This window comes from Cervus canadensis, chromosome 27 (genome assembly GCF_019320065.1).
Source record: "Cervus canadensis isolate Bull #8, Minnesota chromosome 27, ASM1932006v1, whole genome shotgun sequence".
Classification (NCBI taxonomy): Eukaryota; Metazoa; Chordata; class Mammalia; order Artiodactyla; family Cervidae; genus Cervus; species Cervus canadensis.
Genome location: NC_057412.1, coordinates 50,494,617 through 50,520,352, shown reverse-complemented (window position 1 = coordinate 50,520,352; position 25,736 = coordinate 50,494,617).

Below are 25,736 nucleotides of genomic sequence, written 5' to 3'. Positions count from 1 at the left end.
TTGATGAGCAAAATGTGCCTTCTCCTTGTGAAGGAAAACAAAGGGTATCATCAGCTCCTAACGGCGATGTGTGGGAGGAGATTTAGTCAAGATTTTCTCCTCTGTTCTTCCCAATTACCTCTCATGGGCTGTTCCTTCCTTTCCCTTATTTTTCATAGGCTGGCCATTTGGTGCTTTTCCTTTTTAATTCAACTCCTCTCTCACGGGCAACATTATGACATTCAACTGTGCTTGTGGTGGCTGCTAAGTGTTTTTTGCTTTAGAATAAAATTTGAGGCAAAAACTTGAAATTTGAAAAGATATATTGTAAAAATTATATTTTTGTTAATGCAAATTATCTTCCTCTCTTTCCTTTTCTCACAAAAGTACCTGTAATCATTATAAGCAGACTTTCTTTAAGTATCTTTTTAAATGTGTAGGTGTGACTTCCAGAGCAAGCAGAAATGTTATGAACTTTGGATGACGATGAACTCCACCAACAATTGTTCACTTCTCGTGAGACTTTGCTGTTCGGCAAATGAAGAAACGGTCTCAAGGACGACTGTAATTTCAAGGGTTGGCAATAGACAAGAGATCTAGACATGAATGTTAATTTCCTCTCTTTTCCTACTTAATTTTCTACTTTCAGGAGGAAATATTCAAAAGAAAAGGCTGAAAAGATTAAGAGATTAAATAGGGTGTACTAAGAATAGCACAGAGGTAACTCATGAAATATTTCCAGTGAGTTTTCTGCTGTTTGAATTGCAGTTCACACTCCTTAAAGCGGCACTTTGGTTTGGGACGCCTCTCTGCTCTTCCTGACTGCGACATTGCCTGCAAAAGACCCCATTTTTCTCTTGCTGTCTGTTCGGTGTTTCTTTTGTTTAAGAACAGAAACTGGCAGTAGTCTTTAAAGTTATTTGAAGGTAAAAAATAACTTGAATCCAGCTCTATGAGTCACATTATTTTATAGAATTCTTTTTTTCAAACTTCTGTTTCTCACCATGTTAAAATGTCCTTTAAATGATTTTCATGCTACATTGTATTCAGTCATATCAAACTGAATATTTCCCTGCAAAAATTTAGTAGCAGTTTCAAGAAGTCTTATTCAAACCGATTACAATTCGTTGAGTAATTTTATTACTTTCTAGTAGCGACTTAAAAATCATTTGCATTTGATTCCATTGTTTTTTAAAAAATCTTATTGATATACAATGCTTTTATAATATTTTCTTCTGGAAATTCTAATCTTTCAACTAATATGTATATATTAGTGTTCGCTATTTATTGTCACTTTATGCTTTACAAATCAGACATATGGATACTATATATGTAATATAATTATACATTTATATTTGTGAATTATGTATAAAGAGGGTAAATACTGCACACCTATATGCACACATGTTAATTAGATAATGTATTTTATAAATGAGTGGCTGGCGATCTAGTGACAGAGGTAAAGTAGTTTGTCCAATGTTACATAGTCAGGGAAAGGCTCAACTAGTTTGCAAACTCAGCTTCATTGACTCTATGTCCAATGCTATCTCTGCTTGTATTATTCTATCTAATAGTGATAGTTACTATTGCTTTTGCTTTTTAACATATTATATAGCTTATTTTAATTTCTCTTTTGTAATTTATCAGCATTTGTTTCTTTAATTTATCTAATTTTTAAGCCACTGATGGCTTATAGAGTAGATAAGATAATTTCTTTAAAACTTGTATTTAAGCAGTAATCACTAAATTGGTAATTTACCTCTAAGATATTTTAAGTTTGCAACTTAAAGATTGGTTTATTTAACTGTTAACTGCTGCTGTAATTAGCAATGCCTAGTAAATCAGATGCAGATATTTAAGAAAATTAGATAAGGATACAAAAGAGCATAAATCAAGAAGCATTTTAGCCTCTTAAGTTCACTGAAAACTTACCAATTTGGATAATACTGGGTAATATTATGAACGAGTTAAAATTTCTGAAATACAAAACATTAATTCCCTAAATATTACAGAGCATATAGTATAGCATGATGCAATATGCATGTTTTAAAGTACATGTGATTTTCACTTTTAAGTATTCTATAAACTGAACTTTCAAAGTTGTTTATTGAGAAGTATGTCTGAGAGAAATAGTACAGGGTAGTAGAAAAAAATGGACTTTCCAGTGAAGTGACCTTTTTCCAGTTTTATTCATATTCCCTGGTGGCTTAGACGGTAAAGTGTCTGCCTGCAATGTGGGAGACCTGGGTTCAGTCCCTGGGTCGGGAAGATCCCCTGGAGGAGGAAATGGCAACCCACTCCAGTACTCTTGCCTGGGAAATTCCGTGGACTGTAGCCTACCAGGCTCCTCAGTCCCTGGGGTCACAAAGAGTCGGACACAACTGAGTGAGTTCACTCACTCATTCATGTTTCTGAATGCAGATCCTTTCTTTATAAAAGATGTTAACAATACCCACTCCACAGGGTATTAAACGAGATCACATAAGTAAACCACCTATCATAACGTCTGTGATGGATTGCTTCCCTGCCCTCGTGGGTCGCTTTCTCAGCACTGTTCTGAGATACAGCAATCAGAACGGACAGGCTACAGACTGCAATTGCTGAATGTTAGCGGACATGCGCCTTTCTGATAGTATACCCCTCCATACTTCCTTTTTGCTTTTCTTCGTTCATTCATTTATCTATCGTGTATACTAAGTACTCATGATGTGCTGGGTACTGTGATGAATGGAGGTAGTAAGGAAAACATGCTTGAATTACTGGCTGAGTTCATCAAGTTAGTTTTTCGGACTCCAGTCCAGGCCTTTTTCATTGCACGTGGCTGTAAGGCAAGGAAAGCAAGAATCATAGAAATGAGGCACGAGTGAACTCTTATTAAAAAGTCTGTAATTAAAATCCAAATTGTTACCTATAAATACTTGAGGAATCTCAGCAAGCAGACTGACTAGTCAGGCTGGAGGTGCTGTCCTGAGGGTAGGAGGGACGCGAGTGGGCTTTGAGGGGTGGGAAACACAATGTGTTCCTTGCAGGGAAGGCATGGAGGCAAGAAATCACACATTCCTATCTAATGTTGAGGTGCTCAGCATAATGAACGGAAGTTCATGTGATCAGGTCATCTGAAATAAGATTATTAGGCTGAGATGAAGTGTGATTTAGGGAACCTTGAAAAATAAACAGGTACATCTTGTTATAATAATAATTGCTAATATTGCTATAATAATAATTGCACATTAACTGTGTACCAGGCATTGTTCTAAAGGCTTTAAATATATTAACCCATGTAATCCTTGCTACAAGACTATGATACAGTTATTATTATTATTATTTTACAGAGGAGGAAACTGAAGCCCAGAAAGTTTGACTCACTTGGCATAGACCTTACAGTGGAGATGTTCCTGAGCTGGGCTTTGAATTCAAGCATTCTGGCTCCAGAATCCATGCTTTTATTATCTTTGTTACACTAACTATCTCATAAAGTCTGGTGTGGGAATTAAATGACAGTTTTTGATGAGGGAATTAACACAATTAAAGCTATACAGCAAAAAATGTATACTGGGGAAGCGTAAAAGTCAGAGGCCCCAGGTGGCATTTCATTAATGAGTCAGTGGATCTATAGCCTAGGGTAGGGTTATTGGAATGGAGAATTTGAGAACTTACTTCATGTGAGCTATGAGGATAAAAGTAATTCTAAGTTGCTCCAAGTTATTAAGACTGATTGCTTGGCAGAAGGATGTTGTCATTGACAAAGATAGGGAAATTAGGGCAGGTGGCAGGTTTGGGGAAATATACAATGAAATTGGCTTTACACAGAGAGATTTTGATTTAGCTTTTGAACTTGTGAGGCTTGGACTTGGAAAAGATTGAGAGATAGATACGTAAGTTTGGGAGTCATTAGCAAAGAGGTGATAGTGAAAGTCACAAGAATAGACGCACTCACTCTCCAAGGGAGAGACTGTGAAGAGAAAAGAGCAGATGGCAGAAGGAGCAGGTTAATTAGTAACATCCACTAATGGCCAACCAAAGGTTGCCAAGCAGAGAACCTGCCAGATTTGTTGAAACAATAGTTTTCAAATTGTGTTTACAGTAGTAATTTGCTTAGCAAACCCTGTCCTCCACGTAGTCTGTGGGGAACGAGGCACCTGTGAATCAGTTCCAACTATAAAAAATTACAGCATTGAGGGAGCCAAATAAATGAAGTTTGGACTAAACACACCCCCTCCCCCATCCTGACCATCACCTTTCTTCTCCAGCTTAGTATATACCCCTCATCTTCCCAAAGGAGTCACATAATTCTCACACTGAATTCTTTCTTTCCTGAAAGCTTCCTTTATTTTTTTTTAACCTGCAACAATTAAAACAAATTCAGTGGCTCAGCATTTTGTCCATCATGGATTTAATCGTTCTAATTTATTAAGGAGCTTACGTGACTCGTTTTCTTTTTCCCTTTAAAATATTTACAACAATCTATTACTCATTCTGAATTTTAAATTGCTTAGCTTTCTCTGGAGATAGCAATTCATTTTATGCATCAATTTCTGTTTACCCCCATTTTATCCTTCATTCTCCAGCCTTCAGACAAAAAAAAAAAAGTTTACTGATACGTTTTGTACTTCCTTTAGAAATAGAAATTGTTTATACTTATACATTATGCTATTTTTCCAATGTGTGATTCTTTAAAATGTGCCTTGTCCCAACTGACTTCCCTGAATTAACTGTGCTCTCATAGTCAAAGCTTAATTTACTAAATGCCACCCTAAACTGTTGTCTTCAGACAAATTACACCGTAATTCCTTCCTTTTTAAAAAATTGATTGTTAAGTCCTTCCAAAATAATCATTCTGTCTTTTCTTGGTAACCCTCCACAAATCTTTGATGATGCTTAGTTATATGACTTGATAATTTTGTTAATAAAGAAAAATAATAATAACAATGCATCAGATTACTATGGTTTGAGCTTAATTATGAGCAGTGTACTGTATATTTTCATTCTTTTGGATCCTCAAACTGTTAACTTCTTTTGATAGAGTGGTAGTCAAACATCTGCCTCCTCATAGTCAAATTGCCTATAGTTTCCATGTCATTTGTTTCCAGATGGTGAGGGTTCTGTTGCGTCCACTTCTCATGAAGAGGGAGGGGCCTCGCGTTTCTCTTAGACTTCAGCTCTCGGGTGCTGCAGGGAGGGAGGTGCTGCAGGGAGGCCGTCAGCTCCCGGGTCTGGAGGCGCTGCAGGGAGGCCGTCAGCTCCCGGGTCTGGAGGTCGCTGCAGGGAGGCCGTGCAGCTCTCGGAGTGCTGCAGGGAGGTCGCTGTCAGGGAGGCCGTCAGCTCCCGGGTCTGGAGTGCTGCAGGGAGGCCGTCAGCTCCCGGGTCTGGAGTGCTGCAGGGAGGCCGTCAGCTCCCGGGTCTGGAGTGCTGCAGGGAGGCCGTCAGCTCCCGGGTCTGGAGTGCTGCAGGGAGGCCGTCAGCTCCCGGGTCTGGAGGTGCTGCAGGGAGGCCGTCAGCTCCGGGTCTGGAGTGCTGCAGGGAGGCGTCACACAGAGCGGCGCTGCCGTCAGCGCTTCTTCGCCTGCTGCAGGTCTCTGCAGGCCACCCGGACCGGATGAACAGGCTTGGATATCTAAGAGCACAGGCGTGAAGGTTCTTGGTGGATCCTGGTTGATGTCTGGGACTCTGTGGTTTATGTAGCATTTCCCAAAACATATTCTTAAATGCTATGGTGTACGAATAAATGTGACAAAAAGAATTATCTAGTCCAGTATGTAAAAGTCTGGGTTTATCAACGTTGAGAAGTTGTCTTTGCTCTCTGAATTCTCAGAGCCATTGACTTCCATGAGGGAGGTGTTGTGTCTTCTGCATCCCCACCTTCTCTCCTCTTCTTGCATTTTGTAGGAGCATTTCATCAGACCACATTTTAGGAAATGCAGGTCTAGCTATAGATTCCAATATAAACATTTTTGATGAATTGATTTGGTTTTTTTCCATTAGTTTTCCATGATCATAGAATCATATTTTAACTTTGAATATTTTGTCCTAAACTACTTTAATTTCTGTTTCCCAGTGAAACTGTAGACAGCCAGTTTAGATTTTTATCTTTGCAAACTATTTTAAAATTTCATTAATAATTAGAGTAGCCCGGAACTTCTGTTAAGTCATATAGTTTGTTTTCCATAATAAGAAATTACTGTTCTCAGTGTTCAAAAATTATCTTTACTGACATGGTTACTAAATGCATTCATTTAGGAAATGTTTACTGAATGCATGCACTCAGTCATAGGGTGAACAACCTTCCCAGTCTTTCAGGGGCTAAGGCAGTTCTGGAGACACAGGACGTCAGGTGCTAACCCAGGGCATTACCAGACACACACTGATGTGTGTTACCATCAGCAATGCGGCAGTAGACAAGGTCATTCCTTTTTTTTTTCTTCTTTTTATTATCTATTGTCATTTGCCTTTTTTTTTTTTTTATTGTAGTGGTTTTTGCCATACATTGACATGAATCAGCCATGGATTTACATGTGCTCCCCATCCCGATGCCCCCTCCCGCCTCCCTCTCCATCCCATCCCTCTGGGTCTTCCCAGTGCACCAGCCCTGAGCACTTTAGACAAGGACATTCTAAGCGAAAGAAACAACATGTATCAATGCCCTGAGGCAGGAACAAGCTCATTTTAGCTAAGAATAGGAGCATTAAATTAAAAGCATATCTGTCAGAGAGATAGGCAGAGGCCAGGTCGTATACAGCTATATGTTGAGAATGGGATTATGATTTTATTTTAGGGACAATGGGAAGTGACTGGAGGATTTTAGTAATGTAATGATATTTTAAATTGTTAAGAAATGGACTATAAATTTTAAAAAGGCTATTGTAGAAGTCTAGGTGATAGAAGATGGTATCACATAGGAGTAAGTAGGAGAGTAATATAACTAGGAAATACAATTGACTGGAATTGCTCAATGATGGTATCTGGGGTGCATTTGAGTTTTAGGACAAGTATAAGTGAATGGATGGAGGTGTCATTTACTGAGATGGAGAATATCAGAGTAGCCACAGCTTTGGTAGACAGAATGTCCTGGGTCATGATTTCTGGTTTGGAAATGTTAAGTTGAGTTGTAGGGTAGAAATCAAACAATTGTCAAGCTTAGAGTTGGATATAGAAATCTGACTTTATTGGAGAGATCAGACATAGAGCAATATATCCATCAACACATAGACAGTATTTAAAGGATGGGACTTTATGATAGAGAGCTTTAAAAAATGAAGTAAAACGTCCCCATGACTGAGCCTTGATGTGTTCCAACAATTTAGATGTCATGTTAATTCTTCTGAAGAAAAGTACTCCCTCAGTCTAGACTCTGAAAATATTCTCCAAAATCTATTTGGAATGTCTTGGAGAGAGTGCATTCAAATTCCTGTTCACCAGCCTTGGTCTTTAAACAGAATTATCTGTAGAATAGAAGAGGTTACTCATCAGGCTACAGCAGCTAGATGAAAATCCCTTCTGAGAGTGATGCATTTATATACTTTGTCCTTATTTGATAGTTAGGCTTCCCAGGTGGTACAGTGGTAGAGAGCATGCCTGCTAATGCAAGAAACACAAGAGACGCAGGTTCGATCCCTGGGCCGGGAACATCCCCTATTCTAGCCTGGAGAATTCCATGGACAGAGGAGGCTGGCAGGCTACAGTCCATGGGGTCGCAAAGAGTCAGACAAGACTGAGTGACTAACGCACTACTGTTTAATAGCTACGTTCTGGAAAAAGAGAATTGTGGTCCCGAGTGAGTCTGAGAGAGCATCCATGAAGTCATGGGAGTACCACCTACCTACATCTGGAAAGATCTACCTTCATTATTGATGCTTGCCTGGTTGTCTTGTTTCAAATATAAGCTATTTAAAATAAACATAATTAAAAATATCTATACCAGTCTATGAAGTGTATGTGGAAGAGAGAAACACATGCTTTAAAAAGATGTAGGTTCTGTATCCAATATCATCAGGTAAAACTCAGGGGAGGGCTTCCACGGGAAGGGACCAGCGGGATCTCTCAGAGCCACGGCTCTTCCCTTGGTAGGTGTGTCTCCTCTGTGGAGAGAGATGATTCATCAGAATGTACAGTCTGATGAAACATTCCTTACCGAAGTGTCATTTCCTGTGTTTTAGTTCTGTTTTCACTAACAGCTGTGGACGTTTACTTAGTTTTCTCCTGTAGTTTTTCCCAGTGGGAAGAGACAGCTTCAATGAGCAGTATACTGCTCACAGAAAATTGATAAATAAATAGACCCTCTTGTAGAAATTAGTCTCCGGGCCTCAAGAAGTATGATGCATTTTTCTCAGGGGGAGCACACAGGATGGTGCACTCCTGTGAACCAGGCTTTGGACCTGAGAGGAGGGAAGGACCCCTGAGGGAACGGCGGAACTCAGCAAGCGAGGTTGTCCGAAAGAGCGCAGCGTGTCATCGCTGCCTCACCTCACAGGCTCACATGAAGTCTTTCTTCCCTGGCGTCTGCTTCAAAATCTGTTTTGAAGATTTGCCTTCTGCACCTGTGTCTTCTTTATGGTCTGTGATGTGTGGTGCGTTCTTTATTCTGGCCACTTCTTTCATGTTGGACCACCTTTTCTTCTTCTTTTGCTAATGGAGACATGCTCTCCCCACCTTCTCACAAGGATCAAAACTGTGGCCACTCAAAGCAACTCCACCTGAATTCTGGAGCTGCCTTTCTCTCACCTCTTGTCTCCCTCAGATGTCTCAGCACAGGACTCCAGGCAATGTAGCCCCAGGGAGGCATCGTTAACATCATGTTGTTGGATTTTTTGAGGGCTCACTTCAGTTTTCTAGAAATTAGTGAAGTCTTAAGAGAGCTTAGATAACATGAGCCAATTTCTTTGAAACTTAAATCCTTTCAAAATGAGCAACCCTTGAAGTGCTGAGTTTAGTAGGTCTATGGGCTTCCTAGGGCTGTCATAACAATAGCAACAAAAACCACAAACAGAATGACTTAAAGGGACAGAAATGCATGGTCCTACAGTTCTGGAAGTGAGAAATCCGAAGTCCGTGGTCAGGAGGGCCACAATCCCCACAGAGGCTCTGGGGAAGAACCATTCCTGCCTCTTCTTAGCTTCTGGTGGCTTCAATAGCTGGCGTTTCTCAGCTTGCAGCGTCAGTACCTCCATCTTTGTTTCTATAATTGCATGGTATTCTCCCCTTGCGTCACCATGTTTCCATGTGTGTTCTCCTCTTCTTATAAAGACAACAGTCATTTAAGATTAGGGCCCACCCTAATGACCTCATCTTAACTTGATTAAATCTGCAAGGACCTTATTTGCAAGTAAGATTTTATCCCCAGGTACCAGCGGAATGACTTTATCAAAGCTTCCTGGGGAGACACAATTCAAACCCTAACATTTGGTGTGGAGACCAGACTTCAGATCTAGAGGAAGTGATAAGAAAACATTCCATCACTACCTTGACATGAAGATATGGACCTGGCTCCTCTGACTGCAGCTGTTCTCACACATCCCTCCTTTTCTCAAAGAGGACTCTTCCTCTTAATATTAAAGCTTCATACCATTATTTCATTGGGATATCAAGACAAAACACATAAACTCCCTCACTAGACAAAATAAACATTTATTGATTGACTTCTGAGCCCCAGAAGCTAAGGACCTTGAATAAAACAGTAGAGTTGGAAGAATACTTCCTGACACAATTTTTTCCTGCACCAGTGGAGGTGAAAACTCTATGATTTGGAGAGAAAGGGAAGAACTCCTGAGGAGTATAATATAAATAGTGAAACTGAAGGAATAAGAACAATAGAAGGAATTGCCAGGCTGGATCCCTGAGAGAAGACCCTACCTTTGTCTCCTCGGGTTAGAGAGATCAGTAGAATTCTTTTACAGACTTAGGATATGAGAACAGGAGGAGGAACCCTGTTCTGACTTGTTATCTGGGAGCCTTGGGCATGGCAGTGTCACAGACATTCTTCTGCATTATCGTAATGTCAGATTTCTATGAGAGAGAGCTTCATAGACTCCTGAACAGAGAGGCCCTGAGACAGCCTCGGGGTGGGTCAGCAATATTTTTTTGTAAATCTGGGAAGAGCATGAAGGACAGATGAGAGGGTGGGCGGACTTGGGAAGGATGGCTGAGCAGCTGGATATCAGAGGGAAGGTGGGTGACCCTGCAGTTGTTGATGTTAAGAACACAGCGATGGTGGAGGTGGCGGTGTGATAGTCACAGCTCCCAGGGACAAGGCAACTCTCCCGACCGGAGAGCTTAAGGCTCTGAGGTCCAGAGAAGAAAATGAAGCTTCATGGGAAAGAGCAAAGGAGGAGACCTTGAGATGACGGGGAGTTCATGCCAAACCACCCAGGATTGCCTTTCCACTACCTGATGGGATGAGGTCTCAAGACAGAAAATAAGTTCACTTATAGACAAATAAGGTTACCTCCTTTTTCTGCCTCCTGAGTCTGTGGTCTGAAATGTCATACCTACTACAACATCTTTGCAGTAAACAGGTGAGTAAGTACCTGTCTTCCTCATCTTTACTGGAAAAAAGTAAACATTTTTTCCAGTAAACAGATGAACTCCAAGGCACTCTGCAAAGAACATACCTGAAGATTAGACGGTAATCCCCCAGGAGGACAGGGCCAGTGTTTCTGTCACGATTTTATCTCTAGCGTCTAACATGAGGTGCCCTGATAGAGGGCATAATTACTAAATAGCGAAGGGGTGATTCACTGTTCTTTAGGTCCAGAGAAATCCCACGGCATGGTAAAATGAAACATCGCATATAGGAGAGCATGCAAGGCCCTGACAGATGAAACTAGTGATCACCACTTTCCTTCTGGCAAAAGTGGCCAAGCCTGGAGTTTTGTAAACACCGGCTCAAGGAATAATAAAATGCCTTGAGCTCTGTCTCACATATATCACAGTAATAATTTCATATCTCTTTAGCTTCTAACTACCTAGTTGTTAGAGATAATAGATTAATAGCTAGCATTTAAGATAAGCACAAGTTTGCTAAACTCAGGTCTTTGTGTACTTTATCTTATTTAAGAGGCACAGTAATTCTATGAGGTAGTAATTACTCATTCTCATTTTGCAGATGAGAAAAGGAGCCTGAGAGAGGATAGGTAACTGTCTTCTACAGCTGGCTCACGCTGGGGCACAAAATCTGGGTTTGCTTTTAGCCATTATGCTATATTGCCGCCAGGCAATGGAAAATGTATTTGGAAGCCATTCGTGTTTTAGATTTTTAATATCAAGTATCAATATTTAATGTTTTAAAAATACCGTGATATCCACCTGCTTCAGTAGTTGCGGCCACCCTCTCTTTTCCAGCCTCTCTCTATGGCAGAGAGGTTAGAACAGTCCTGCCAAGGAGACGGCTTCAGTGAGTTGATTGGAGCCATTTAAGGCGCAGAGGAAAACTGCCAGGACGGGACCCTGACATCCATCTCTGATCGTCCTGCTCCGGTGACTGCAGAGCTGGGTCTTGGTGACCGTATTTGGGCTGCAGCAAATGCTGAAGAACTCATATCCATTCTTGCAGAACTCCCCGGGTCACACTGGTAGCTTCGGGGAGGTATGAAGCAAGCATGCCTTTTAGCTCCTGTTTTCAGTTCTTCTCGGGCTGTTGGGGCAGGGGCTCCAGTGCTGTGCCTGTCGCTGCTTCATCCTGATCACACCTTATCTCAGGTGCCATTAGACACTAAATTTCTATTCTGCTGAAATGGACGGAATACCGTCTCAGAATACCACTTCATGCAGCAGTTATACCCTCTTTCCCTTCCTAGCTCAAAACAGGACTTTCAAGTTGCCTACTGCATTGTTCTCCAGTTTCACCTTGTGAGATTCCCTCCACTCTGCCCATCTCACACACTTCTCAGCAGTGCTACAGATACATGTGTGTCCAACTCGCATCCCCTCCTCCTTTAGCGTGGTTCTCTCTCGTCCAACCCCGGCCTGCTGAAGCGACCACTTGCTTTCTGAGCTCTTTCTTCCATGTCTTTTCTGCGGGATAAAGGCAGGTGCCTGTGGTGAGACTTTTGCTGATGGACCGAAAACCTTCTCTGACTGAGACGCTGATGCTTTGTGACTTAGCCGCCAATGGTGCAGCCAAGTTTTGGGTTCCTCCACACATTGCAGTTCTTCCTTCCAAATCTCAGAGCTGGCTGTGTTCGCCAGGGACGGTCTGTCTTACCAGCCTGCCCCGGCCCCTTAAACAGGCTCTCCTGCTCATGGTATGGCTGTAGTCCAGGGGTCAGCGCACTACAGCCTGTAGAACAGATCTGGGCCAACATCTCTTTTAGCAAATGCACTTTTATGGGAACGCAGCCACACCCGGTCATTTATGTATTGTCTGCGTCTGCTTCTGTGTTACGACAGCAGAGTTGAGTGGTTTTACAGAGAATAAGTGGTTCCCCAAACCTAGAATATTTACTCTATGACCTTTCACAGGAAAAGCTACCAGCTCTTCTGTAGGCTATTCTGTTCAGTCACTCTGTTGTGTTTGACTCTGTGATCCCAGGGACTGAGACATGCCGATGACGTTAGTGTATATTACTTCTATAACCCCAGTGGCCAACAGTCAGGGTGCAAAGAGAACTGACCTGGAAGCTTGTCTCCTCCATTCAGATTGTCTCTGCAAGGAATCTGTGATGACAATAGTCAGGGGTCCACTTGTAAGCAGAAATTAGGAAGTCAGTCCATGTCAAGATTGAAGAATGAAGCTAATCTGCAGAGAGAAAAAGTTAGACCTTGCTTCCCAGAGGAAACAGAAATGCTGGAAATAGCAGCTGTGCTGGCTCCTACGGACTTTCCTGTTCCTGGTTCTAGTCTCTCACAAGGCCCAGCTGCATATTTTGACCTTGGATTTCAGGAGATAACCTTGTATGCTTTCAATAAATTTCCCTTTTCTCTTAAGCTCATTTTGTGACCAAGTCAGTGAGTTTAGGCTTTAGGTATGCATAAGGTTTTCATTCAACATCCTTTCCTTCGTAAAGCTTACTTCATTTTCCCTTGGCCGCACAACTCTCCTCTTAGACATTTAAATCCGGCCGTAGTATATCTGACAACAACATTAATTAGAAATGAGAAACTGATTCCTGTGGGGGAAGGAAGGATGCTGGTGGGAGAATAGGGTTAGGAAATGATCAATTTGTGATCATTTGGGACTTTTGCAAATTGTATGCAGAGGCATGCAGAACATTTCACTCTCTTTACTTTTGTACTTTTGTGAAAGTTCAGATGGAAAATATTTTTTATTCATTTTGAAATAACAATGCCTTGCTTTTTTCCACAAAAGTTTTTGGCCTCACTAATCATGTGGTGATTTTTCCTTATTAAAATGTGTTTCCAAAAATATAGGGAGGAGAAAAAGTTTCTGGGCTTTTTGGAAGGCTTCTCCAAGAATCTAATTAGCATTATAAACAGTTAAAATGTATGCTTTGATTGAATCAGGTAGGTATGTTGATGTCCTCTTGCCAGCTCCCCTTGTTTTGACATTGACTTTATTAATTTTTCTCTGGAATCTGGGTCTCACAAACTTTTAAAAAGTACAGTAGCAAACAAGCAGATAATAATGAATATGATCGCTGTTTGGCACAGTCATCAAAATCCCTCTTAGGTTATTGATTCTTTAAAAATTGGGTGTTGTTATCTTTTGTTCCTCAATGTAGGCAGACATATGATGATGGCACAGCCTGAGAAGAAAGTGATAGAGTTTAGGGGGCATAGCTCTTATTGATCTCTGGGCACTTTTGAACTTTTGTGGAATTTATAAAATTCGTAATTTTTCTTTTCTGTTACAGTATGTGGCCCTACTCTCCTAGAGCACTTTAAGTACAATTAATGATTTACTTAAAAGGTTTGAAGCAATATTTTATGGGTTTTTGGAAACATTAAACTTAATTTCAGAGAAGTCACACTGACAATATAAGGAAGCATGAGGATTTTTGAATTGTATCCAATAGAATAATTTTTGATTGCAATATCCTAATGACTAAAAAATGATAAAACTCTTGTGCCCATATCATTTAAAATTTTCAAGAAATTTGAGGTTTCTTCCGTATTACTTAATATATTTCTGCAGATTATATCTGTATTTATTATTTTGCTTGGACTTCTCTTTATGCTTAGTATTTTAGGTAACATTTCAAAGGTGTTTCTATGCCTTATATTGTGTGCTAAATTAATTTTATCTCTTTAACAAACACAAGTTCTTTCTATGTGTGAGACACAGTGGTATATAAGTATTTTGAAAAGATAGCTTATTTATACCCCACGGCCATATCAGATGAGAGTTACTATCTCTGCATACAGCTGGGGAAACAGAGGCACAGACTGATTCAAGTAACCTGCCTAAAGTCACACAGTCAGTAAAGTGCATGATCAGGATTTGAACTAAAATTATCCAGTTCCAGAACTGATATTTATAACCACTCCTGCGTATGAAGTGTTAGCATTCACTCATTTTTTAGAGAGATACGGATTTTACTCCTCAGGAAATTACCGCTCACAATACTTGTTCTGTAGAGTTGGACATAGGATCTCTTGAAACATGTCAAAAAGTACACTTGTAAATCAGTGAGCATTCTTGCTCAGATTCAGCCATCAAATATTTCCAACCACGCCACTCTGTCCAGGGCACAGCAAGAGAAGAACCTGGGTGACAAAATCATTGCCAAAGTCAATGTCCATTCGAAACGCAGGGCAATGCCAGCTTTCCTCTCTTTGGAGGCTTAGATTGAGGTTAGGACAAAATGATCATATGAGCAGTCCTCTATTCTAAACGACTTCTCTGGGCCTGAAAAAAGGTAGATTTGCTTCAATCATCCCAATTGTCTTGCATTATCACAAGAGATTCAAGTTGTCATATGAGTTAAAGGCAACTGTGCTCAAGATTTTAAGGAAAAAGTTTGTTTCTGAGAAATTTCTTTCTTGGCCAGCAACAGAAATTGCTTTGTTTCATTCAATTTTTTTCACTATTATAAATTTAAAAGATTATTTGGCTAAAGTTTGAATTGAGCATGCTATTTCCTATTTACCTTTTCCCAAGAAAAATGTATATGCTGGAATAATCTCACACTTTTCTCTCTTTTTACCTTCTTATTCTTCCTTCCCTTTATATTGAACTCCTTTCAACATTAGGAATAACAAGGTGATTTAGGTCTTTTTTTTTTTTTTTTTTTTGATTTAGGTCTTACTGCCTGCCCTAAGGAGCTGAGAGTCTCACAGGAGAGATAGATATCAAAACAAAAAATTATAAATCAATGAAATGAGCACCATAATGGGAATATGTCAGAGACAAGCCCCTTAAAACCATGCCAGGAATCCATATTAAGGAAATGACCATCAAATGTAGAAGCTGGTGGAAGCCAAGAGGACAGCAGAAAGGGAAGACATCGCCAGTGTCTGAAATCAGAACCCGGGAGGGTAGTGGGGCAGGTATCACTCTCAAGGTCCTGAAGTGATCCAAAGAAAGAAACAATCAAGAATAAGTGGAGGAAAAGTGTGCAGAAGATCAATTTTAATTCCGCTATAATGAGTCTTGCTAACACAGGATCCTTTTTTTCCCTTTTTTGTATCCTTTTAAGGGAGCAGGAGTGATAAGGCTTACTCTACACAGAACCTCTGTTTGATCTATGGATACTAGGTTGTATGGGACACCAAAGCAATCAGAGGGGAGGGTAATTCATTCTATCTCCAGGGAATGAGGAAATGTTGAAAAGAGAGTTCATTGCTTGAGATTAGCATCAGACTGATAAATAGCAGTTCTCCAGGAAGAGGGTTGGAGCTAGAGGTGGAAAGGGGCAAATTATAGAAGCAAAAGAAGGCATGGAAAATTTGAAAAAGGCTATCCAACCCTGTTCACTGTGGTTGAAATATAGAGCCTACATCAGACTGTGGTTTGACCTGCCTCTTATTCCCTCTGTCTCCTACTCCGCAGTGTCCAGTGTTTCTGGCGGGGCCGTCATTCCCAGTACTCCCCTACCCCCATGGGAACGCATCAACGATGCAGGCGTAGCCAATCACAGTTCCTTTTCCTCTGGCCACAGTGATTCCTGTAGCAGTGCTGGGATATCAGAGTCTGCTTTCAAATTCTGGTCCCACCACTTCTTACCAGAGCGAGTTACTTGGACAAGTTACTCTTCCTATGCTTCATTTCCCCGTCTCCAAAATGGGATTGATGAGGGCTTTTGTGAGGACCAAATCACTTAATAAACGTATATTAAATCTTATAGATTAATATATTAATACTGTATATAAAGTATCACACACACACACACATAGAGAGAGGAGTATGGAGGAGTACGGAGGAGTATGGAGGAGTATGGAGGTGGGTGGAGGAGGAGTATGGAGGAGGAGTGATGAGGAGGAGTGTGGAGGAGGAGTGTGGAGGAGTATGGAGGAGTTCCAGTGCCTGGAACATGGTACACACTCTCCATGGTAGCATGTACTCACTTAGAATGGAGGAAATTGTACTTTGCATTTTTGGTCAAGTGATTGGAAGAAAGTGTGGTGGGGACTGATGGTAGACATTTATTCTGCCATGTGGAGCAAGTCTGTCTATGTCAAGGATGAAAATGGCCAGCACCTAAGGAGCAACAGAATGAAGATAGCCATCTACCCACTGTGTATGTGTCTATCTCTTTATCAACATTTATCTATTGTGGGATCAACAAATTTCTTGACTAGTCTGGGTTGGATTCCTGTCACTTGCTACTTAAAGAGACCTATATGAATATTTCTAGGAAAGCTTGGAGAGAGTTGAGGCTGAATAGGATTGGTTGGACTTCATCCTTTAAGCTATGGTATAACATTAAAGTTTTTCAACATAGAATGATACAATCAGAGATGTGATAGAAAAAACAAACAAAACTCTGGTTACTGGGTGAAGAATAGAGTGATATTCAGGCTTTTTTATACCTGGAGCTATACTTCTAGCTTATAACACTTCACAATTACACTATGGAGCTTAATTTGGCAAATGATTACTCTAATGAAGAGAGTTGTAGCCCAGTGATTTTTTTTCCAGAGGTAATCACAATGATTCCGCATTTGATTCTCTTTAAAAGTAGTAATGATGAAACTGGAAGCATAGAGGGTTAAAACTTTACTTAAGAAGGAATTGCCTTTTACTTGCAAGACTGTTTAGCATTCCCATGAGAAACATTGAACATTTACACCATGTTTTGCTACCCAGCTGAGCTGCTTTGGAAGAATTTGGGGGGTTTCAGGTCCTACTTTGATACTGCAGTATACTTCTAACCTAACTTCATTTCCTCCTCTGTTTTAGTTACTCTTCTAGATGGAGCCTCCTAAAATGGTACTCTGAAAAAGCATATCACTTCCCCTACTGAGATTTCAGTGACTCTTGTGTATGAAGGAAAATACAGAATCCTCAGTCTGCCTTTGAGGTTACAGTCTGGTTCTTAACTGCAGTTGGTGAGCAAATATTTTATTGACTGTGTACTGTGTGTCAAGAATCTCTAATAGATATATAATGAGTCACATATATAATTTTAAATTTTAGTAGTCATATTAAAAAGCTAAAAAGAATTAGGTAATTTTAATGTAAATAATACATTTTATTTAATCCAATATATTAAAAAATATGCTGTTGTTGTTTAGTTGCTAAGTCATGTCTCACTATTTGTGAGCCCATGGACTGTAGCCCATCAGGCTCCTTCATCCATGGGATTTCCCAGGCAAAAATACTGGAGTGGGTTGACATTTTCTTCTCTGGGGATCTTCCCAACCCAGGGATCAAACCCGAATCTTCTACTTGGCAGGGGGATTCTTTACCTCTGAGCCAACAGGGAAGACCATACACAAAATATATAAAATATAAAAATATAATGAATATTGAATATTACTAATGAGATATTTTATGTTCATTTTTAAGAAATCTCAGGTATCCAAGGTGTATTTTATACTTACATCACATCTTAATTCAGATGACAAATTTTCATTGAAAATCCTTAATCAGTAATTAGAATTCCTAAGGTGTACAGTTGAAAAAGCAGACTCATATTTAAGTTGTTCCAAACATCCTTGCAGATTTTCAGTAAGTAAGGTGGGTATCAGTTTTTAGCTTTAAATTTTAATTAATTGAAGTTGAATACAATTTGAACTTCAGTTCCTTAGTCTCGGTAGCAACATTTTGGGAGATACAGGTGTCTCAGGGCTACTGTATTAACCAGGACAGTTCCAGAAGCGTGGGCCTCACACTCATGAAGTGTCCATTGACTCACCTTTCCATCTCTATCTTCTGCTGCTTCTTTACAGTGTCAGATGGATTAAATCTGTCTCAGACTCTATTCAGGTCGTTCCAGGTAAGCTCATTTTGTCCTTCAAAAGATGTTCTTCTAATTTATTGAACACTACTTACCTTCAGAGATTAAATGCTCAAATGTTAACGCACCTAGGCAAAACCTCCTTGATCATGTAGACAAGAAGTGTTCTATATTTTCTATTAGTAAATACTTGCAGAACTTTGATTGCGCCTTTGTTTTGACATTGATCTCACAGTACCATGTGGTCTTTGGAATCAGTAAACCCGGGTTTGCTATCTGGTCCTACCACTCATTGGCTATATGACCCCGAGTCACTGCCTTTATTTTTCTATTTCATCGTCTGTAAAGTGATGACAACACTGTCCGCCTGATGGGATTGTTGGGGTGAGATAATGCTGAAAAGACCAGCACTTAACCCGTTAGTGTGTGCTAAGTCACTTCACTCGTATCCGACTCTTGGCGATCCCATGGACTGTAACCCGTCAGGCTCCTCTTTCCTGGGATTCTCCAGGCAAGAATACTGGAGTGGGTAGCCATTTCCTTCTCTAAGGGAGCTTCCTGACCCAGGAATCAAACCTGTATCTTCTGCATTTCCTGCATTGCAGGCAGATTCTGTACCCACTGAGCAACATGGGAAGGTCATAGATATTCCTTATCTCTCTTAAATAAAATGATTTATAAACAACAACCATAATAGTAATATGGTAATAGCAATACTAATAAGCTTGTCCTAGTTCCTATTCAATTGTTTCATAATATCTAATCCTCCAAACAATTAAATTATCCTCATTTTACAATTAAGGAAACTAAAGCAGACAGAGATTATGTAATTTGCATAAACTCATGCCACACGACCAGGAGGAGATGCAGTTGGTTTTAAATAATAGATGGAATGAGCTATAGTTTGAATACCTTTTATTAATATTTTCTCTCTTGTAGTTTGCGGGTGAGGTAGAGGACTTGGCAAAGGATTTGGAATCAGTTTCCATACTAAATGCCAACCCTGTCACTGACAAGGAATCTGTTTCTGGAAAACCCACTTAATCTCTCTGAACCTCAAGTTCTTGTACTGCAAAATGGAGGTAATAAAACCTAGCAGGAAGTATATGGTATATAGGTTAAGTTCAAAGTGTCTGCTGTTAAATTCAAATTTCACCTTTAAAATTCCTAGTTTTGCAACATTTAGAAAGTTACTTCCTCTACTGCAATTCCCTCATCTAAAAAATGGGAAAATTAATACTATTAAGCTCATAAATTTGTTCTAAATATTAAATGATGCAATCCATGTAGACACACAGAATTGTAACTAGATACAGTAAACACTCAGCAAATGTTAGCTATTATTATCATTATTACAAGTCAGGGCTTGGTATGGATAGAATACTGAATTGGTTTAATTAAGTTCCCATTTTCTTCCACTTCTCTTCCTCTTTATAGTTATATTCTTATATTTGAATACTTTATATAATATAATAATAAATCTTACATATACTGTGTACTCTATAAACATTCAGCTGAATAAATGGATGTTTCAACCAGCCTTTTATATTATTTGTATTTTACACAAGTACATCAATATTATTTTCAGAGAGTGTAAAATAATTGCATGTGAAGTAGAGATAGTAAACTAGTTTCTAGTACATAATGTTTTATATTCCCTTGGGCTTACAGTGATTTTAGTTATGTTTGAGGCATTATGAATTTCATATGCATAAAACTTCCTATTCAGTCAGTATGGTCCTCTGTCCAATTCTGATAAACTTAAATTAGAATATCTTTCAAAGTCAACCACAGTACCAGACTGTACTGAAAATGAATTCATAAGGGAGGCAAATATTGTCATAAGCAGTTGATAAAAAGATTTGAATAATGTAAAATGCTACAGCAGAAACTGTAGAGGTGTAATGAATCTTATACATACTGTTCTTCATTTCTAGTTCTTAAATATGACCTTCCTCCTGCTCTGAATCTCTTTTATTGTGCTCCCAATTTCATTTGCCAGTTGTTACGATCTGTTCAATCTCTGAGCAAAATCATTCTCCTCATTTTCAAAAACCTGAACTTCTCTAGTTCTCATTAGGTCTTTATTTGGATTCAGACTTTCTTAAATTAAAATTATGTACACTGTGTTCACTTCTTGTTCTTGTGCAGTGGCAAGATTGGAAGTTTTTAAAAACTCAGTAATCACTTTTTTGGCTATGAGTAGAACGTTTAGCCCTGTCCTAGGCAGTACAGGCCAGGAAGAGGACCATCCCTGAAAGTTTGGAATATACAGTCTAGTGAGGGTGACGTTACATGCACATACACGTGTAAAACAAAACAGATGACACTACACTACCATAGTAAAATACAGTTTTTTTTGAAATGTGGAGAGGGAGAGAGGGGTTCTACTGGTCGTGAATAATGAGGAGGGCAGACTTCTTAGATGAATTGAACTGGGTCTTGCTTAGCTAGTAAGACTTTCACCTAAAAGGCGGGCTGAGTGAGTGCAAAGACACATAAAATGGGAAGAAAACAGTGGTAGACGGTCAATAAATGAGATCAATAAGGTGCAGTTTGGTCATAGGCTGGGGAAAAAAAAAGCAGAATCCAATTGTGGAAAACATTGTCAGACTGTAGTCTACGATTTCTTTTGATGTATTGAGATACCATTGAAGATTTCCAATTGCTTGAATTAAAAGTGAAGCTTTTGAAATATTGAAACTTTTTAGTTTGTTCCATCATAATTTACCTATCCATAATTAAAATCTGCATACCACTTAATTGAAGATATTTGTATACATTTTAAAAACTGAAAATGCAGGTGATTTTAAACCTATGCAGCTTTGATAATTTTATTTTTGTTTGATATTTAAATTAAAGCTCTGACCAGGAAGATTTTTTTTTTATTGGAGTATAATTAACATATAACATTATATTAGTTTCAGGTATACAATAAGTATTTTACATTTGTATACATTGCAAAATGCCCAACAAGATAACTTTAGCTTTCATCTGTCACCATAAAAAGTTATAAAAAATTTAATAACATTATTCAACATAGAAAATCAAGTGATTATTTTGAGAATCTAATCTTTTCCTCTGTTTACTATATTCAATATTATTATTATTATTAAAAGTGTACAGTATTTCTGTAATATGCTAAAATGATTATATTAGTTTTCTCTTGCTGTGTAACACATTGTTACAAACAGTGGCTACAGAAAGACATTTACTACTTCACAGATCTGTGGGTCAAGAGTCCAGACACAGAATGGCTGGGTCTTCTGCTCAGGGCTGTACAAGGCAGACATCAAGGTGTCAGTTGATTACATTTTCATTGGGAGTTTTCTCAGATCATTCAGGTTCTTGGCTGAGTACCATTCCTTGTGGTTGTAGGAATGATGTCCCCATTTTCTTGCTGGCTCTCAGCCATGGGTCATTCTCATTTCCTAGAGGTCACCCTCAGTTTCTAGCCACGCGAAAGGAATTGTTCATCCCCACAGCAGCAGCACCCATCTTCTTACTCATCAGGGAAAACCACTGTACTCTGTAAACTTCAGATATGTGCTTGCCCACTCAGCCGCTTCAGTCATGCCCAACTCTTTGCCACTCTGTGGACCGTAGCCTGCCAGGCTCCTCTCTCCATGGGATTCCCAGGTGAGAATGCTGGAGTGGGTTGCCGTTTCCTTCACCAGGGGATCTTCCCGACCCAGGGATCGAGCCTGCAATTCTTACATCTCCTGCACTGGTGGGCAGTTCTTTACCACTAGTGCCACCTGGGAAGCCCCATAGATGTATATGCGTGTGTGCTAAGTCGCTTCAGTCATGTCCAACTCTTTGTGACCCTACGGACTGTAGCCCTGCAGGCTCCTCTGTCTGTGGGATTCTCCAGGCAAGAATGCTGGAGTGGGTTGCCATGTCGTCCTCCAAGGGATCTTCCTGATCCAGGGATTGAACCTGCATCTCTTTAAGTCTCCTGCATTGGGAAGTAGGTTCTTTACCTCTAAGCACCATCTGGGAAACCCTTATATGTATGTATATATATGTGTATACATATATACATGTATATAATACATATATATATATAATACATATACATACATATATAATATATATTATATGTGTGTGTGTATATATCTATTCACAGAAGTAAGATCATGTAATTCATCATAAATATTTTATGTTCCAATAAAAACGTTGAATTATTTTTAATGACTAAATAGTATCCTATGATATGGTTGCACTGTAATTTATTTAGCTCTTTTGTTATTGTTGGATATTTACTTTGCTTTAAACTTTCAATATTATAACAAAGCTGCAATGTGCATAGATACTGTACCGATGCCTTGTGCGTTCCTATAGAATAGATTTTAAAGTCTTTAAGTGCCAAATTGACCACTGCTGGTAGGCACTACTGACAGTTGTAGTAACTATCTCACTTAAGGCATTTGCTATGTTAGTGTTGAAACATGTTGTAACATAACTCACAATACTTCTACACATTTGTTAATGTTGTTAGTAAAATCAGCAGTGTGGGACAGTGGCTGAAAAGGATCGTGATATGCTAATGATTCCACACATCTAACGTGTATAATGGTTAATTTTGTGTGTCAACTTGACTGGGCCACAGAGTGGTCAGATGTTTGGTCAAACATCATTCTGTGTATGTTTGTGAGGGAGTGCCTGCGTGTGATTAACATTTGAATTAGTAGGCTAAGTAAAGTAAATTGCTCTTTCTAAAGTAGGTGGGCCTCATTCAATCAGCTGAAGGCCTAAATAGAACAAAAAGAATGAAGAGGGAATTCTTTGTGCCCAGCTGCCTTTGAGCTGAGACATCGGTTATTTCCTACCTTCAAACTTGAACTGAAACAGTCTCTTTTTTTTAAGTATTATTTCTTCAGCTTGTTAACTACAGAGCTTGGAACTTTTTGGCTTCCATAACTGCATAAACCAGTTCTTAACAAGTCTCTTTCCATTCCATGTCCACCTGCTAATGCAAGAGACACAGACTGGATCCCTGGGTCAGGAAGATTCCATAGAGAAGGAAATGGCAACCCACTCCAGTATTCTTGCCTGGGAAATCTCATGAACAGAGGAGCCTGGCAGGCTACAGTCCATGGGTTCCTGAAGTCAGGCACAACTTAGCGACTGAGCATGCACACACCTATTTAAAAACCTCTGTATCTATTTATCTATCCATACTATTAGTCTTGTTTCTCTGCAGAACCATGATACAATGTGTTTTATTTGTGGGTGGAATAGTTTTTTTGTTGGCCGTGTTAGAAGTCTCATAGGCAGATAAAAATATAATACAGTACAGTCAGCAACCTTTGGTTTTCTTTTGTTAAACATGAGTGAAAATCACTTATTATGTTTTCTGAACAGCTTGGGTTCTCAGTTTCCTTATCTGCTAAAAAAAAGGGGGTTAGTTGCAAGGTTTAAATGAGATTATTTCATGGACCATGGTGCATGGTAAATACTTTACAAAATACTAGAACTTTTTTCCTCCTTCTTCTTAAGAATCTTAGAAAGCACGCAGATTGACTGTTCCGTATGTGCTCAGAAGCTGAGCCTCAAAATTCCTTCACTAGAAGCCATGTTCACTTGTGCGCCAGCAGTTCTTCAGAGTGAGGTTATACTACCTGCTGTTACCGAGTTATTTTTTAACAATATCTTGTTGGCAAACACATGGGGTGGTACTGAATAACTGCCTCAGAAGTTAAAGATTACTCTCTTCAATATGAAGAGAGTTTTATTACTGTAAATATGATCTGGCTTAACCTCAGTCTAAGTCACCATAGCACAAAAGTACAGGAATGCCAGAAATGCATTGATGCGAACCCTAAAGTGTGGGCTCCCCTGGCATTTATGTATAATGTAGGAACACAGGTCAGATTATTCCTACTTATTAATTTAAATGAATGTATATTTTTAAGCTTTATCCCCCCCAAAATGAATTGAATGGAGAATATCTTTACTACAGGTTCAGCACATATAGAAAATGATTCTCAGTTTGACTGAGTTAAAAATACTTTTCTATATCTTAAAAAATGGAACGCAGAATTCTTATTAAAAGAGTAAAAAAAATTTTTTGAGTACATTTAGAATTCTACTTGTTTACCTAAAGTCCTGGAAGAGCTGATTTCCAGATGCTCTGCATCTTTAGAATTTTAATTTGATTTTGATTTGAATATAGTTTTATTTAAATTGGTCCTTGCCTTTTAACTATTAGCACTTGTTAGAAATGTCAAGTATTGTTTTTGGAGCACTACTAATGCCGCTTTTTGAATGATCCCTTCAATTACATAATAATGTATGTAGGCCGAATAAATGGCCCCGTGCTTGCTGACAGGTGCTCAGTGATCACTTGTTCATGAAACGCTGATATTCGCCTCACTTGTTTATATCTTCAGTCATCAGTCAAGTATTTTCTCCTTTCTTTGGGGAGCTGGCAATATGATACTTACTGAAAGTAAGTCAAAGCGATTTTTAGTCTTCATACATCTGGTTGTTATAGTCTAAACCGGTCTTGCTTCAGTCCAACACAAGGCTTCCAATAATGGTCCCAGTAAAGTGTCTTCACTTTATACGTGGTAGATGCTAAGGTCTCTTGACAAGAAAAAAAACATTGTAGAGTGGAAAGAGCATGGATTTAATTTAAAGACAATTCTGGATTCAAAATATGAGCCCAACTGCTAGGGTAAATTATACACACTTCTAAATCATGTGCTTCTTAAACTATAAAAAGGACTATAATGTATCCTGTGCAGATTGATGAGTATGAAAAAAGTATCTGTCTATCTATCTACTCACCCATCCATCCTCCGTCCATCATCTATTGGAGCACAATAGCTGATAGTGTGCAAGTATTTGACTCAAACTACGGGCAAGTTGCCAAAAGCTTTGGCTAGTCTCAGTGCTTTTTAAATACCTCAGAAGAGTCTTCTAAATGAGGATCTATTGCCCAGATGCTGCTTGAGAAGGAGCAAATAAAACATAGAGAGCCAGAAGTAGTTAATATCATCACTATTCCATTTTTCCCAAGAATGGCCAGGTCCAGCCTAGGCATTCTCTCTTCCCAGACTTCTTCCAAGCATACCCTTCCTCCACTGTTCTCACCCACAGACAACCATCCTGAATACTTAAGGCTTTTCTTGACTCCCATCCTCTCAGCTCCATTCTGTATTAAATTTTAAGGAGCTGCTAACAGAATGTATTTTGCTAATTTCTAGTCCTTCCAAAATAACTTATATAGAAACCTATTTTTCTTTAATGTAACCATTGGTATGATTGTATTTATGTCTGCTTTCTTACTTTTTATTTTGTTTGTCTCAAGTCTTTTTGGTTCCTCTATTTTTCCTTTCTTGCAGTTCTTTATTTTTAAAAATATTTTTATTATATATTTTAGTTTCTCTTTTGAATTTGCTGCTATCAGTATGTATGTTTTCATTATTAGTTGTTGATTTCCCTAGGGATTATAAT